General features: G+C 40.2%; 1 long non-coding RNA gene across 2 annotated transcripts; it reads right to left on the bottom strand.

Annotated features, from left to right (window-relative positions):
- Window positions 1–828: 828 nt before the first annotated feature.
- LOC121470445 (uncharacterized) lies at window positions 829–15,115 on the bottom strand. 2 transcript variants are annotated; one of them, XR_005981397.2, is made up of 3 exons: window positions 14,978–15,115; window positions 14,800–14,907; window positions 829–1,956 (listed from the first exon to the last, which is right to left on the bottom strand). It is a non-coding gene; the product is annotated as an uncharacterized lncRNA (long non-coding RNA). The 2 variants fall into 2 exon arrangements; XR_012057448.1 differs by lacking the exon at window positions 829–1,956 and adding an exon at window positions 10,490–11,058.
- Between the last annotated feature and the right edge of the window lie 411 nt (window positions 15,116–15,526).

The raw sequence follows: 15,526 nt of genomic DNA, 5'->3' as shown, positions 1-15,526 counted from the left end.
TTAATCTGACCTTCTAAAAGAGAAATTTAAACACTGGCTTTTGCTATCCAAAAATAGGGTAGACTTTGGAGAACAAGTGAAACCAACTTCTGGAAAGATACATGGAAATATCGGGGTTAATGAACAGCTTCCTTCTGAGAAAATGGGAACAATGAAGGTGTGTCCATCTCAGCAGAGATCTTTCAGAACAGAAGTGTAGATAACACTGTGGTAAACTGATACAGAGAAAGGTAAAGTCCTGAATTTACATACCATGTTCTCAGAAGAGCTCAGGCAACTTCCCAACAGATCTGAAGTACTTGTGCTGTACTGATTTAGTTCTGACCAAGAATATTTTTTCCTATATTGGCATTTTAAAACAGGTTTTTTATACTAATTTATATGCCATTACATGGAAAATGTCACAAACTAAAACTTAAGAAGTAACCTTGAGAAAGAATCATTCTGATTCTTCATTTCAGTCCTCATTCACTTATTCTAGCTGTCATCCCATTGTTTAGTTCATCTTTCGTTAAAAATGGTTTTGACAAATGCACATTTTGTAGTGAAAACTGTTGCAAAGAAGAGCACAGCAGTATTTTAATCATAACAGTTCTGAAGACTATTGAGTAAAACAGGAGGATGACATGTCATCTGAGTTTATTTTCTCTGTCTGACTTAAAACTTTTATCTTAGAATTCTTTAATGGAAGCACATGAAAAATTAAGACAATGGATATGACTACCAGCAATACTTTCCCTAAATGGAGCACTTCATCACAGCTGTTGAGCACTGGCAGAATCCCACTCATTTCATTTGCACAAGCAACTCCAAATGCTTTCATTCACATGAAAACTGCCATAAGGATTTACCACACACCCACAACACCACTGCTGGCAGTAGAAGTGCAATTTCCTACTGATCACACAATGTTTTCTCCCTCAAATCTATCAAGTGAAGCTTCCCATAAAAGCGCTTTCTAGCACTGGCTCTCATCTCCCTTCAGCAAGTTATAAGTAGGGCAAAATGAAGATGTATTTCCCACGTAAATTAAAATTGTTCTTATGATTGCAATATTTGTGTCCCCAAGAGGAGAAGAGTGTTTGAGGTGGGTGGATAAACAAATATTCTAATCACATTCTTTTGAATGCTGCAATTTGATTTCAACATCAGTTAAGTTTTTCCTTTTTAATTTCTCCTCTTAGCTCAGTGGGAACTATAAAAAAAAACAACAAAAACATGTCCTTGTAAGTTACTGCTTTTCGATCTGTTATGATTTATTTGCATGTTTATTTTCCTTGTCATAATGATTGGCTTAATGTATTTTCCTTTTTTTATTCCTGTTTTCGCAGTGCATTTCAGGCATCAGCTCCATTTGGTTTCTAGCTGCTGAGAGATTAACCCGGGGGGAGTCTATCTGCAAACCCTATGAACCAGCTGGGTTACATTCCCTCATGCTTCCAGCTCCACTGGCTGTATTTTTACCTTGCTACCAGGGCTGGTTCCAGCTGCCCACCTTGGAACTCTGGTGGTGAGGAAGATGGGTTCAGGCTGGTGGTGAGGAAGATGGGTTCAGGCTGGTGGTGAGGAAGATGGGTTCAGGCTGGTGGTGAGGAAGATGGGTTCAGGCTGGTGGTGAGGAAGATGGATTCAGGTTCCTGTGCCCCTGTGCTGGCCCGAGGCTGTGCTGGCAAAGCTCTGAGCAGAGGTCACAGCTGCTCTGGACACAGGTCAGGCCCTGTTCCTCTGTGAATCTGCCTCTGGCTCCTCTTCATGCAGCCAGTGAAGGACAGAAAAGTCAGCTTTCCAGAAGATACCAGGGCCTGGATTGTGGGAAAGGTGAGGAGGCTGTCCATGGGACATGGCATACAAGTCTTAATCCACCTCATCAGCTGCTTGGTGAAAAGCCCTCAAAGTTGCTGCAGCCAACCACCTGCTTTTCTGGTTTACCAAACAATCTTCATTGATTCCAGGGGACTAAATGCAAAGGGATTAAGGGAAAAAACCTTTAGGGAAATTAAAGAAAAAAGTCTCAAAGCAGTGTAAACGTGTATCTATTGTGCATGCTGCACTTACATATGGGAAGTGCTTAGGGGTTAATTTGTGAATGTTAAAGTCATAAAAACAGCAGCTCTTGAATTAGCTTCCTATGTAATGTAGTACTTTAAATAACATTCCTTTTTCATGGGCAGATTATCACTTCCTGCACTGACATGTTAACCCAGGTTTTAGTGGGAGGAGAGGCAATCTCTGAAGTCCTTTAACTAACAGGACCCTATTCATTTATTGGATTTATGGTTTAGCTATGCAATTGCTTTACATTCTACAAAAAGATATTACATTTTGCCATCTACACAACCCATGAGTGTCTGATGTCTTCCTACTGTTTCCCTCTATCAGTCAGTGATAGGAAAAACACAAGAGACTTTGAGCAGAGCCAGGTCCTGGATAGGAACTGGAGAGAAGGCAGCCAAGGGTGAGAAGTAAAGGAACAGTGAGACATGGGGGGCTGTGTGACACTACTGCTTGTAGCAAGGGTAACAAGGTTTGGAGGAGAAGAAATCCTGAAAAAACTACTATGAGGAACATGAGAATGCCAATAAGAGCAACAGTCCAAGGAGAACAAGACCAAGACTACAGAAATTATCTGAGACAAAGGCACTCAAATCATCAGAGGCAAATGCACAGTAAGTAAGTAATAAGTAAGTAATACTAGGGTGACAGTTCACTCTGCATATTTATATTTCTCTTCACTTTGTATTCACAGAGCTCTTTGAAATGCAGGAGTAAGTTTCTGGGAGGCTTAAAGGATTTAGCCATCTAGCTAAAATAAACAAAACACTCCTGTCTGCTGGAGAAGCAGTAGATAAGCCTTGTTGCAAGAAATGCTTTAACTAGCTGTTACAAAAAGAAAAACAATCTAATAGGAACAACAAAAAAAAAAACAACCCTCAAACCTCAAGCCCAATAAAAAAAAAGGAAGAGCAATAACAAAAAAAAACCCACCCAAACATTCATCTTGTGCCTTCCTTGTTAATTTTAAGTACATGAGTATTGCTGCCATTTCACCTGTTCTGTGGGGCTTGGTGTCCCAACAGGAGAAAAGAAACACTGGAAAGATGGAAACAGAAGAAGTACCTGGGAGAAACCATTCAAAAGGGTATTTCTGATTATTCAAGCTGTCCCTTCCAGTCACTTTCTTTGTGCTCTTGCTCCTGGGAATGATCAGCTGCAGCTTTGAAACACACAGGAGTGCTCAACATCAAACAACCAGACCACATGGACATGTCCCAGATATTACCACATTACTATATTACATAGAAAGTCAGAAAAGTTTATTGCCCCTCCTCACTTAGACCATTATCTCTGTTCTCCGTGTTTCCAAAAAAGGGTTGGTGGAAAAGATTAGCAGTGCTGAAAATATTCATCATCCAGAAAATATAGAAGAGAGCTTGAGCTCACACAATCCCACTTGATATTTTTGTTTGTTATGAGCTGGCAAGTAGCTGAAATTTTAGATGGAAAAAAACCCAGGAGATATTTGGAAATTAATCAATACAATAAATTCTCCACATGAGAAGGTTGAAGAACAGGGGAGAAATGGATGTTATATAAGCAGAACCAAGAGAATAATGACCTGGATGCAGGTAGAAGTCTCTCCTGCAATTCTGTGAACAGATTATTTGCTGTGCTATTGCCCAGTCTCCAACACAAAGAACACATTCATTTTTCAAAAGTGTGCTTAGGAGATGGAGAAAAAACATAATGGGCAAGTCCCACATGACACTAATGGCAACTTCCCATTCTTAGGTACGAGGAGGTTCCAAGTGCACAGCATACAGCCAGACTTCATTTCCCCTGCCATATCTGAGGTGTGCCTGTTATCTCTTTTGTGTAAAAGAACAAAAACATCCATTTGAACCACGCTTATATTTGAAGACATTGTCCCTGCAATGTTTAAGGGCACACAGAATGAAATCTGGATGCAAGCCTTTTTAACAGTGGCAAAATTATTTACTAGGAAAAGTCCATTCCTCACCTGAGCATTGCCTGGGCTGCTTGCCCCATGCTCTGACCTGCAGATATGTGTGGGCAGCCTTGCAGACCTTGTGCAGCTGCTCTGCTTTCTCAACACATCTGAAACTCCTGTTGGTAACAGAGCTTTGACAGCTTTCACACATTCCTTTTTTGAGGCAGTGAAAGGACAATTTATTTTCAAGACACATAGTTATCCACCTTCCCCCTGGCCACTCTCCCAGAGGTCACCTAGTAATTCCATTTCAACACAATGCATTTTGCATGCTGGCATTTTGTGATAGTTCTCCCTGTGTGTTTTACAGACCTGTTTTCTGTGGTTACTGAAAATTGGCAAGTGTCACATGAGTGACTGAAGAAAGCAAGCAGTGCACAAAGCCAAGGGAGAGTGACATTCAGACTGGTTGTTACAATCTTTTAAGGTAGACACCCTAAATACACACCCCTGTTAATTATTTTCTAATCTCATCTCCATTAGGATCTGTTTGCAAAGCTCTAAACATAAAGAAATAAAGTAAGTTCCCATTTTCCAAGTAGAGGAAAGGAATGTGTGTTGTTTTCTCCTTGAAGTGGAACCACTAGAAGTGAGTGTTACAGCCCTTCAAAATGTTTTTTGACAAGACATTTTTCATTAAATAAAACATTATTTAATGACATCTGGAGTTTAGTTTGGGTAGGTTTATGGGATCTCAAATGAAGTCACAAAGACCCCAAATTTTTAAAAAGTCTGACTTAGGAATCTGAAAATTGATGTTTCAACAGCTCTACTTCACAGACAGTAAAAGATTTGATCTTGCTCCAATGGAGAATTTCAAAACCTTAGAGGCTGTTGCAAGACAATTTCTTGTTCCTCAGCCAGGTCTTGTTAGCATAGTCATAATAACCATAATCAGAGATTTATGTAGTCTTTTATCCCTATAGAACTTAAAGCAGTTTGCAAGTGACTGTAATCATAAAAAGTATGTATGAAACAGTCACACTCGTACTCCCCACTAAGTTAAAGAGGTTAGTGTGCACTGAAGTATGACAGCTGTTGAAGAAACTGCAGAGTTATGATTTAAGAATAAGCGTGAGGCAAATACAGCAACTAATTGAACAGCAAAAGGGATTTAAGCAGGCAATCTATAATTATTGTAACTGAATTTAGCTATAAGATGAAAGCAAGCAAGCAGGTTTTACTGAGAGGATTTGTAAAACGTGCATCATCTCGTGTCTTGAGAAAGGGTCCTCCATCTGTGGTTGCCCCTGGGAGCCCAGTTTTAGTCCCTAAGCTAAGTACCATGTGCCTCCTTTTCACCTGATACAGCAAAACCTGAGCCAGACAGGTGTGTGAATAAGGTTTACCAGCATCCGAGGAAGTTACTACATCACTGCAAACAGCTTCTCCAAGACCACTAAACCAGAAGTGGAATGTCATGGGAAATCACTTACATACTACTGGATGAAAAAAAAAAAAAGTGAATTCCAATCTGTGCAGTTACATACACAAAATTTGAGGCATACTTATCACATCTGTAAAGTTAAGCAGAGAAGATGATGACAGCTGATGTGATTCCAAATAGGCCAAAAAGGCATTTCTCATTCACACAATTTTAGAAGCTCCACATGCCAATCTCATACCACTTGGGGCTTAAATTTATTAAATACTCCTGTGAGATGCTTTAAAGATTATTGTGTCAAAGAGCAAAGCAGAAAGCCCTGACAGGGAAGAAATTTCCAGGAGCTTCCCGAAACAAGCTTAGCAGAACACAAACTGCTGAAGTAGAGTTTCTGCTGGGAGAAAAACAGCCACCTCTCTTAAAAGTAAAGACAAGAAACTTGTGCAGTTCTGCACAGGATAATGCTCACCAAAGTGGCAAAGAGCTGCAAAGAGCACTGACAGAAACTTTGCCATTATCATGGCTGTGGGATGTCATTATCACTGCAGTGAATGCTTGTGCACTGAAGGCAAGGGACCAAAAAAAGTAATGTAAATATTGTAGGATTGCTGAATGAAATGCTGCTCTTCTGAATCTGTTTGAATTTATCAGAAATAAAACTATTTTTTCTTTTAGGAAATGGTTGATGGAATTTTCTGACATCAGGATTAATTGCAATTCTGAAGTTATATGTAAGCTAATGAAAAAAAGCTACTAAAAAGACTAATTATGTTGACATTTTAGCCTTTTTTTTTTTGTTATACATATTTGTTATAACCTTTTTTGTTATACCAGAATAAAGGGGACAAATCAGGTAGATTTGACTATCTCGTCAGTGTCCTCAACCAAAGTGGAATTTTTAAGAGATTTAGAAGCTTATCAAATAGTGGGGTCATTACAGAGACAAAAAGCCCCTCTTGCTCCCTGAGGCTTTAGGGTATCTCTTGGCAGTCCTGAACCCCTCCCAGGGGCTGTTCTGCTGTGCTCCTTGTCGTGCACAGCCTGGATCCAAAAGTAAGCCAGTTTGCCATGGTTTCCCCACAGCCTACTTTGCTCAAACCTAGTCAGTGAAGTGTGCTTGGACTCGCTTGCAATCATCACACACCTGAAATGGAGTGAAAAAGGAACAGTTTAAGCAAAACTGAGTCCTGACAGAACTGCTAATCTGCGAACCCAAGCAGGTTCTGGAGAAGGGTTCCTGAGCAAAAAAGGAACACAGAGCATAGCAAAGGGGCTTTAGAGTTCTTGATGCAACTCAAAGGAAAGGGGAAATGGAAAGAGGGCCCTGAAAAAAATTTAAAATGTTTCTTTTTTCAGTGAAAGGCCTCTCAGGGAAAGGAGGACAAACATGTTTCTGTTCATAAAATTATGCTCTCCCTCTCACTGTGGTCTCTCCCATATGAAGTTGGGAAGATCCCAACAGCAATTGTGGAGCCTGCCTAACGTTTCTCATTAGGCTCTTAAGAAGCCCTTGCTAGTGAAATCCCCAAGGGAAAATTAAAAAGGCTGGGTTTGGGCACACAGAAAAACTGAATTCTGAATGGATATTTCTTCAGTGCACAACGAGGCATCCTCAACTGCAGTGAAGTTCTGTTCATTGTACACCCTGCAGACTCTACCAAACCCTTTCCATATGTCTCAGCAAAGACTGGCTAGCAAAAAATGGCATTGTGGCACTAGGGAGCTGAAGGCTGCTGGTCTCCTGTGCAAGCAAGGTGATGAAGCAGGACTTAATGCTGCCAATACTGATAATAATTTTCTGTTGCTTTGTCTTCTAAAGCACAGTATCTTGTCTGCTCACATCTGGGGAAATGTTCCTCTTCTGTGCTCTTCCTGCAAGTCCTGTGGCATTGCTTTCACACAGCCTTGGCCACAAAAGCAGAGGGATTTCTCTGTCAGAAAAGAAAGTCCTGTCTTGTTGGTCCCACAGGCCAGGTCAAAGCCCTGCTCCATGGACACACAATAATGCCAGTAAGCGCACAGAATCCAATGGAACGTGGACTTGAGGCTTCACAGCTTTGAGGGCTTGACTCTTAAGTCTGACAAAGTTAAGACAGCGCTTAAAAGGACTGACCCTTAGAGAATTTGTTCAAGTTTCATGAATGCTTCATCTTACATGAATTAACTTCTACTGAATGTTTTGCCCACAGAAAAACATGTAATCCAGGCACTGTTAAAGCTCCATCCAAAGCACTTCTAATATAATTTATTATTCTCTTTCAACTAATGGATATTGGAGCTACATAGTAACTCTTGAGAACAGTACAGACTTACCCCTTTGCCTGAGGAATGGGGATCAAAACAAGCTCACTTCCTTTCCCTCAGTGACAGACAGCTTGCACCCAATTTCAAATCCCTGCTAAGTCAGGTAGAAGCCTGAGCTTCAAGTGTGGAAAGAAAATAAAACAAGAACACCTCTATTAAAGGAAGATTTCAGGGGGAACCTGTGTAGGAGTCCTGGATGCTGAGAATTTTAGAATTTCTGTGCCTATAGACTAACTGTAATTGGCCTTGAGACAAAAATGGGACACAAAGGTGTTCATCTACAAAGCATACACAGGCTGCCACAGTGATACTTCTGACTTTACAGTTAGTTACTTGTTTTCAGATCAGTTTTTCTAGTTTTGCATCTTAATGTGGGGTGAATGTGGCTTTGGCTTTTACTTCATTAGAGATTTTGCTCTTCTATCAAAAATATAAAAAAGGCAGTAAAAAGTAGTAACACCCCCTCAAGTCTAATTTTGATTTCAAGCCTGCCTTCAGACTTGTTTTACATAGGCTCTATGATGCAGCATTAGACTTTGTTTGGACAAGATTCCTATCTTGCAATAATAAATAACTTTGCAGTAGACCCCAAGTTCTCTTCCCCATGGAAATGTTAACACCAAGCAGTTTTCACCCTGATCATTCAGTTTTCTTTCTATTTTCCAATGTACCAATGCACTCTGAATAGTACCCAGGAATCTGCCTCCTTGCCAGTAGATAAGTGAATTATAATCACCCTCAACAAATAAAGCAGCCTAAATTCAGATGCATAAACACAAGCTCACAGCGAAGTAATTGACTTGCAAGCTACACAGGAATAAAGAGAAGAGAATGCATAGTTATGACAATGATTATTTAAATGCTTAGAAAGGATTTGGGCTGACTTGGAAACAGTGATTCTCATGTGAAAATCTTAATTAGTTTGTAAAAGTGTCCTTATTTAGACTTGCTATATCCTAAGAACTTCTCTTTGTGATTTTTTTTCTTTTTTTTAAACTAGAAACAATTGAGTGGTAATTTTTTACAATGGTGTGGAAGATTTAGATGGCTGCTCTATAACTGCACTTTCTTTGGCTGGATAAGTAGTTTTCCATCTCAAGATTTTCTTCCCTGCTTACAAAAAGGCTTCTCCACTGTTGAAAATAATAAGTCAAATATAATACAAGACAATAAAACATAAGACAAGTAGAATAAATGTCCTGTGAGGCTACATATTTCAAAATTTTTTTTAGGTTGCCTATTTTGATAAAAATGTTTCAGAATTATGAATCTCTTCCCCTAGAGGAGAAAGTCAGGTATCCAACAAAGTATATTTATATGCAAGGCTTCTTCATTGTTTTTCTATGGTAACTAGGTTTAAAAGAGATTACAGTCTTAAACCTAAAATGAGGCAATTAGGAGAGTCCAGGTGAATCATAGCTGATCTTTAATTTGAAGGTTCAGGTGAGTCATTACTTTTTTCAAATTTCCTGATTACTAAGTTCCTCAACATATAGATCAACACCCTGGATTATTTATGAATAACAGCAGAAGCACAGGAGAAATATCACCCACACATGTCTGAGCTGAGGAAAAAAAATAAAGTTCTTGTCAAAACCACCCCCAGTGCAATGCAGAATGGCTGGAGGTCCTTTAATAATATTGCTGGATGTGATTTGAGTTCAGATGAAGGCAGGAGAGGAAAAAAAATCAAAATATTAAATAGAAAACAATTTTCTTTACAGACTTCATCTTGTGTGTGAATATGGGTTTTCCCCTGGCAGCCTTTTAACACCACCCTGTTCCTCACATTGTCTGGTTGGAATTACATTCAAAAGGCTTTAAACCAAACTGCATATGAACCAAAATTATTAAACCTCCTGTACTGTTGCTGCTTATACTATATATGAGTATCCTATGTCTGCCAAAGGAATAAAAATGTGCTTTCTTTGCACACAGTAAGTTCTTGGTCCTAACATCTCCATGATTCAGGGACAGGGCTTGGGTTGTCCAAGCAATGTCAAGCCCTGGATTTCATGTCACTGCTCCACTTCAGCTGATAAAGTCTGTATCACTGTGTGCCAGATCTGCAGCTTATTCATGTGAATTCCATGAAGCTAAGCCACTTTAGAAGCTGACAAACTTGGTCTGGGTTATTTTTCCCTTCACATTAGTGGTACAGTATGGAATTAACTACCAGGGTAGTAGTACTGAATTGCATCCTCTTCTGCTCAATATTGCATAGCAAGGGACTGGTCTTTCATTGCAACATTAACCACACAATGAGGATGTGCAAAGCTTAAAGATGTTGCTTCCTGGTGCTTTAACCTCACATGGCATTGAGGAGATGCAATAACCTTCAATTGTCTTGTGCTAATAAACAATTTAATAACAACAACAAAAAAAAAAAAAACTAAAGAAAACCCCATACCTGGCCTAACCAAAACAAGCAAAAAGAGCACTATGCTCTAAGCAGCTGTAAGAAATGTAAATATTTCGTGTAGAAAAGCTCTGCCCTCTGGCTATGCTGCAGGATGACAGATCCCCACCGAGTGCCTCTGTCACTCCTGGCTCTCCCGAGTCAATGGGCAGAGATCAGCTGGGCAGGGTGCTGCAGGCTGGGTCACCTCTGGGATCTCAGAATTCCTGCCTCAAGGCTCAGCACCTCCTTCAAGCCAACCCGGGTAGTTCTCCTTCCCCTTATGCAGACTCTGAGATCATCTTGTTCAGAGCCAGCCCGGAACTGCTTCACTGCAGCCCTGTTGGTGCTGAGCTCTGTCCCAGCTGATTCACTTGCCATTATGCAGAACCAAAATATGAGATTTTTAACCCTTTCAACTTCTCTGCCCCAGAACCCAGTACACAGAAACCCCCAGCTGTGCAGAGAGCAGGGCTGGCAAGCAGAACCCTTATCAGATACCCATGAGCACAGATCCCCTGCCTGAGCTCAGGGCAGGGGTGCAGAGCCCTGCACAACACAGCACCCACAGCAGAGGGGTGCAGTACTGAGACCCTCATCTACTTCTTGACTAAAGGAAATTACAGAGGGTGGTGCAGAGAATTTTAGTAACCTTGATAGGACCCCTCTCTAAATATATTAAATCATCTCCTGTTCTTAGAGAAAGCAGCTTTGAATTTTTAAACCAGCTGCTGTACATACTCCAGTGAATACTGTCACACATATATTTTGACCAACTGAATCTCAGCACAGCACTTTTATGTCCAGGGTGACTCACCAGTTAAAATACAATGAAAATGCAGAGTCCCAAAGAGCAGTGTGGAAAGGAGCACTTGTCACCTGGCAGGTGTCCTCCTGCAGCACATCTGATGGTACCAAACAATCTTCTCTGCATTAACACATCAGGGTAATGGAGATGGAACACTGAGGAGGGGAAGAGAAAGCTGCAGCTTGTAATCAAGTAGTTGTAAATCACTGCTTCACACTGAGAAAAGAACCACATGGATTATAACATGCCAATACTTTGTTGTAGGGATCAGACAAGCACAGTATCAGAACTCTACAGCAAAGACTCGGTCCTGTTTCTTCTCTGAAATGCCTGTACTTTCCTTCCCCCCTTCTCCCTTCCTTCTGCTGCTCTTTCCAATGCATGCAAAAACCAGAGAGGCATCCACAGAGAGCCTGCTTATCTCAAAGCCTGACTATCTCCTGCCCAGAATGATACCAGAACCCTGCAGAATCTCTGTGGCAGCTGTGGGGCAGAACATCTAAAGGTGTCAGCAGGAGGAGGTGAACTGAGGTTGTATAGACCTGGTTACAAGAAATTAAAGTATTCAGAAATCATTGGTAGTATTCAAGAATTAAGTGACAATATTTAAAAATAAAACTCTTGCCTAACTTTGATACTATTTTCTGCAAACTTGCCACACTCTTCAGAGAGGGTAAATAGCATTATTTCATTTTATTGTGGGGAAACAGAGAAACAAAGCAATAAAAAGATTTGTCCATAATAATCCAAAACCCACGACAGAGCTGGACACCATTCTGAATCCAACCTGGCCCTTTGGACAGGAGGTCTAGACAGGGCACCCCAGCAATGCTCTGTGTCTTTGGTGTTAGTGCTTGGCCAGAAAGCCCTGGCTCAGTCCAGTGCCAGACCCACTGCACACAGCAGCCACCCCCCAGGGCTCCCACTGCCACCAGAGAAGGATGAAAGCAGCTCCTCAGGCAGCCACATGGTGAAGATCTCCAACAAAACACACCCCAAGTAAGCAAATATTGCAAATAATACCCAATTAAAAGAAAGTTTAAAAAAAAAGAAAAAAAGTCACATTTTCCTCCACTTGTTCCAGCCAAGTGCTGCTGTTCACACAGGTAAAAATATTACAGGATAGTAGAAATATACTTTATTATTAGCAGTTGCTGCTGACAGGCAGCTGTGTAAACTTTCTCCTGATTCCTGCTGGTGGGTTGAGCAACAATTTGATTTACCACATTCAAATTTCCTTTTGGTTGTTCAGTCCATTACATATACACATCAGAGGACACCAGAGAAAAATTCTGGCCCATCTTCAGTTTAAACTATTAATGTAATACTTTGACTCATGCATCTCTCACACTATAAATGTTTTGTTAATATGATACAGTATTCAAGATGAAGATAAATCATGGCTGTAAAAAGAATTTGCTTTCCACTTCCAGAACCACCCTTTGAGTACCCATATAGAATACTGACCTATGACACAATGAAAGCCCAGTAAAAACTAATTTAATAAATGCAAATCTATTAATAAATCCAGCCAAAATGTGGAATGAGGATGTTCACCTTCTCCCTAGTTTTTTCATTGTGCCAGGGATAGAAGAGGGGATTAAGGCTATGATTACTTTTCTGCTAGTCTCTATACCAGTTTATTTCACAAAAGGGACACTGGGACTTTAAACACTCTTGGAATAATAATCATCAACTGCTCATTAGTGATTTAAATACAAAATTGAAGCAGTAGCAAACCACTGAAAAGCTCAAGCCACTACTCAAAGCTCAGTCTGTGTCCATTCTGATTTGAATCAAAAAAGACAGCTGGTTCAGGGACCAATTCAAGATAGTTTGGCCTAAAATGGAGCTGGAAGCAGGAGCTGGCTTGCTAACAAAGCAATTTTTTTTTTCACAGAAAGAATAAATTGTGGAAAATTTTCCAAAACTTCTGCATGCATTGCTAGAATAGCTGAATCGCTCTAAACCATTTCTACTATTAACAAACTTTCATTAGTTTCAGAAAACAACATATTTTCCAAAGTATTTAACGACCATATGTATATATGAAAGAGAAAAATATTTGTCCCTCCTTAGAGGGACATAAGCTCATAAGCTATATTTCCCTCCCTGAATTCCCTTCCTAAGTAGTATAATTTTTCTGCAAGAAAGGAAAATACTGGTGCCTGGTCACAAGTTGGGATCTTGATAACAGCAGAGGTAAGCATTAAATCATCTGAAAGCAGTTCAAGTGATCCAGGTTCAACATATTCATTAAAGATTTATATAAAGCCATCTGAGCCAAAGGTTCCATTAAACTGGAAAAAACCCAAAATATAAGTTTAATGAAAGTTACTGCAGAAAAGCAATTTGAATGATTGCATAGGAACAGTAAATGTGGATCCCTTCAGACTCCAGGTAACAACCTGAGCTAGGAATACCTGCAGTATTTACAGCCTAGAATAAATAAAAAGAACCTGGTGTGGATTACAATTTGGGCACCTTGGAGTAATTTTAACAACTATATTCATAGAAAATTATGACAACATCAGTTTGTTACAAAAGTATTTATAAATGTGATTTTACCTATATAATATGTTGATTGCTTAAGAAGTCTGAAATGTTTTCAGCTCTTTGGGAAAAATCAGCAGTGATCTTCCAACTCAAGCTTCAGCTGATGCTTCAAGCCACTATAGGCTAACAAAGCATGTCCTGCAAATTACCCAGCCCACTGTGCATATGCTGAATCAGTGCTTTTCAAACTATCAAAATCTTCACAGGAAAGCCTTAGTCCTATAAAAAGCTGAGATCAGATTTGGAGAGAACTTTGCACCCCCATAGATCAGTTCAAATTGTGCTTTCAACCAGAAGACGGGCTCCTTTGCAGTCTAAGTAGGAGAAAAGTAAACTCAGTCTTAACCCCTGGAAATTTTTCCACTAATACTGGGCTCCTTCTGCTCCCTAAAAGGCAAAAGAACTTAGTCTGTGTTTAGAGAATGCTGAGTACAGAATTTTTGAGCAGCCTCTTGAGGCAGGTGCACTTTCACATTAAATATGTACTGATCTAGCCAAAGAGGAACCCCATTCTCCTCTGTTCTTCTGTCCCTTCTGTGGCTTAGGACAGCTGAACCCTTCTCCTTTAGGAGGTTGTTCACATCTAGGTTTGATTGGCATCACAACTCAGTCAGTTGTCCTCCTAACCAGGATCTAAAGAAGAACAGTCACATACTCAACTCTGTGACCTCTGAGCTCAGCTGAAGCTGAATCAGCTTCTTTGATGAACTCCATGCTACAAATGCCAAGTCTCTGAGGAAATGGAGTACTGCTTTTGGCACTGAAAGTTCTTTAAATTACATTGTGTGACTACTACAATAGGGAAACAGTCAGGTTTCGCTCCCTCAGCATAAAGTCTTCTAAGTAGACGAGTTTCCAATTAGAGAAGGATAGAAATCATTCATTCTGAATCTAAACATGCTTGGACTTTGGATCACACTGATTGGAAATTAGTGCCTCAGATTTATTTCTAGTTAAAGTAGGCTAACAAAATTCCACAATTCATGATGTTTATTCTTTCCAGATCCACACATACAGTCAGTAAACAGCTACTTAAAATTTCCAAGTAGGTCTGCTGTATTTGTAATTGCCTCCTGCAGCTCAGAACCATAAAAGGTATAATACACAATTTTTCCTCTTTTTAGTTTTCTTTGTTTTTCTCTCTCTTTTTGGCAGATGTCAAGTAAAGGGATTTTATCTTTCTGTTACTGTTTTTTAGCTGCATCTCTGATCTCATCACAGTTAGCTAAAGTGTTCCTCTGCCTCCACAGAGTAAAAACAACAGGGCAGACCCAACGGGAGGGATACAGAGGAATCAAACAGCATTAAGCAACAAGCTGTGCAAAGAGATAAGCTCTTACCTGCCACAGAAGTCTCCTGTGAAGGGACTGCTGGTTAGAAGGGGGATGAAATCCTGCCCCTCCAAAAGTTCACTCAGCAGACTCAGCCAGCCATTAACTGCACTGCCACTGAAACACAAGATTTGTGAGTGGCAGAGCCTGTGTAGTCACAGATCAACTCACCCCAGTTCCACCATACCTGTATTTCCATGACCCTCAGTCACAAACCATCTCCATTGTAGCGGCAGCTTGAGGATTTCTTTTCACAGGAGAACCTCTTTTCACAGGATGACACAACTATCAAGTTGCATTGCCTCTTTGCCTACAGTAAGAATGGCAGAAGAAGATTGGTCTCTGAATTGCAACTTAAGTGATGAGTTTTTCCCTCTTTTTTTTTTTTTCATTTATAGCTTTATTCAGAGAGAGGATCTTCAAAGATGAGGTTGTGCACAGAGCTCATCCTTCAACTTCAGCTGCTTAAAAAGAGATGCCAGAGGTCACTGAATCACCCTTAACTTGCTATCTCACCTTAAGGCAAAAGGATTATCTATGGCTTAGCTGCACTCTAGGTAGGGAGCTGAAATGGATTGCAAAAGATCCTGTGCAAATCCTTCAGGGACAGGTGAGTTCAGAAGCATTAAACTGTTAATCCAATGAAAAGGAAGGGACCACACTTGTTACACATGCAATCAAACAATATAATCAAGCACATTTTAAAGTAATGGCTGATTTGTGAAAGGAAGGATGT

The sequence above is a fragment of the Taeniopygia guttata genome, chromosome 9 (genome assembly GCF_048771995.1).
Source record: "Taeniopygia guttata chromosome 9, bTaeGut7.mat, whole genome shotgun sequence".
Taxonomy (NCBI): domain Eukaryota; kingdom Metazoa; phylum Chordata; class Aves; order Passeriformes; family Estrildidae; genus Taeniopygia; species Taeniopygia guttata.
Note: the sequence above shows the minus strand (reverse complement) of the source record. Positions and strands in the feature narration are given on the sequence as shown.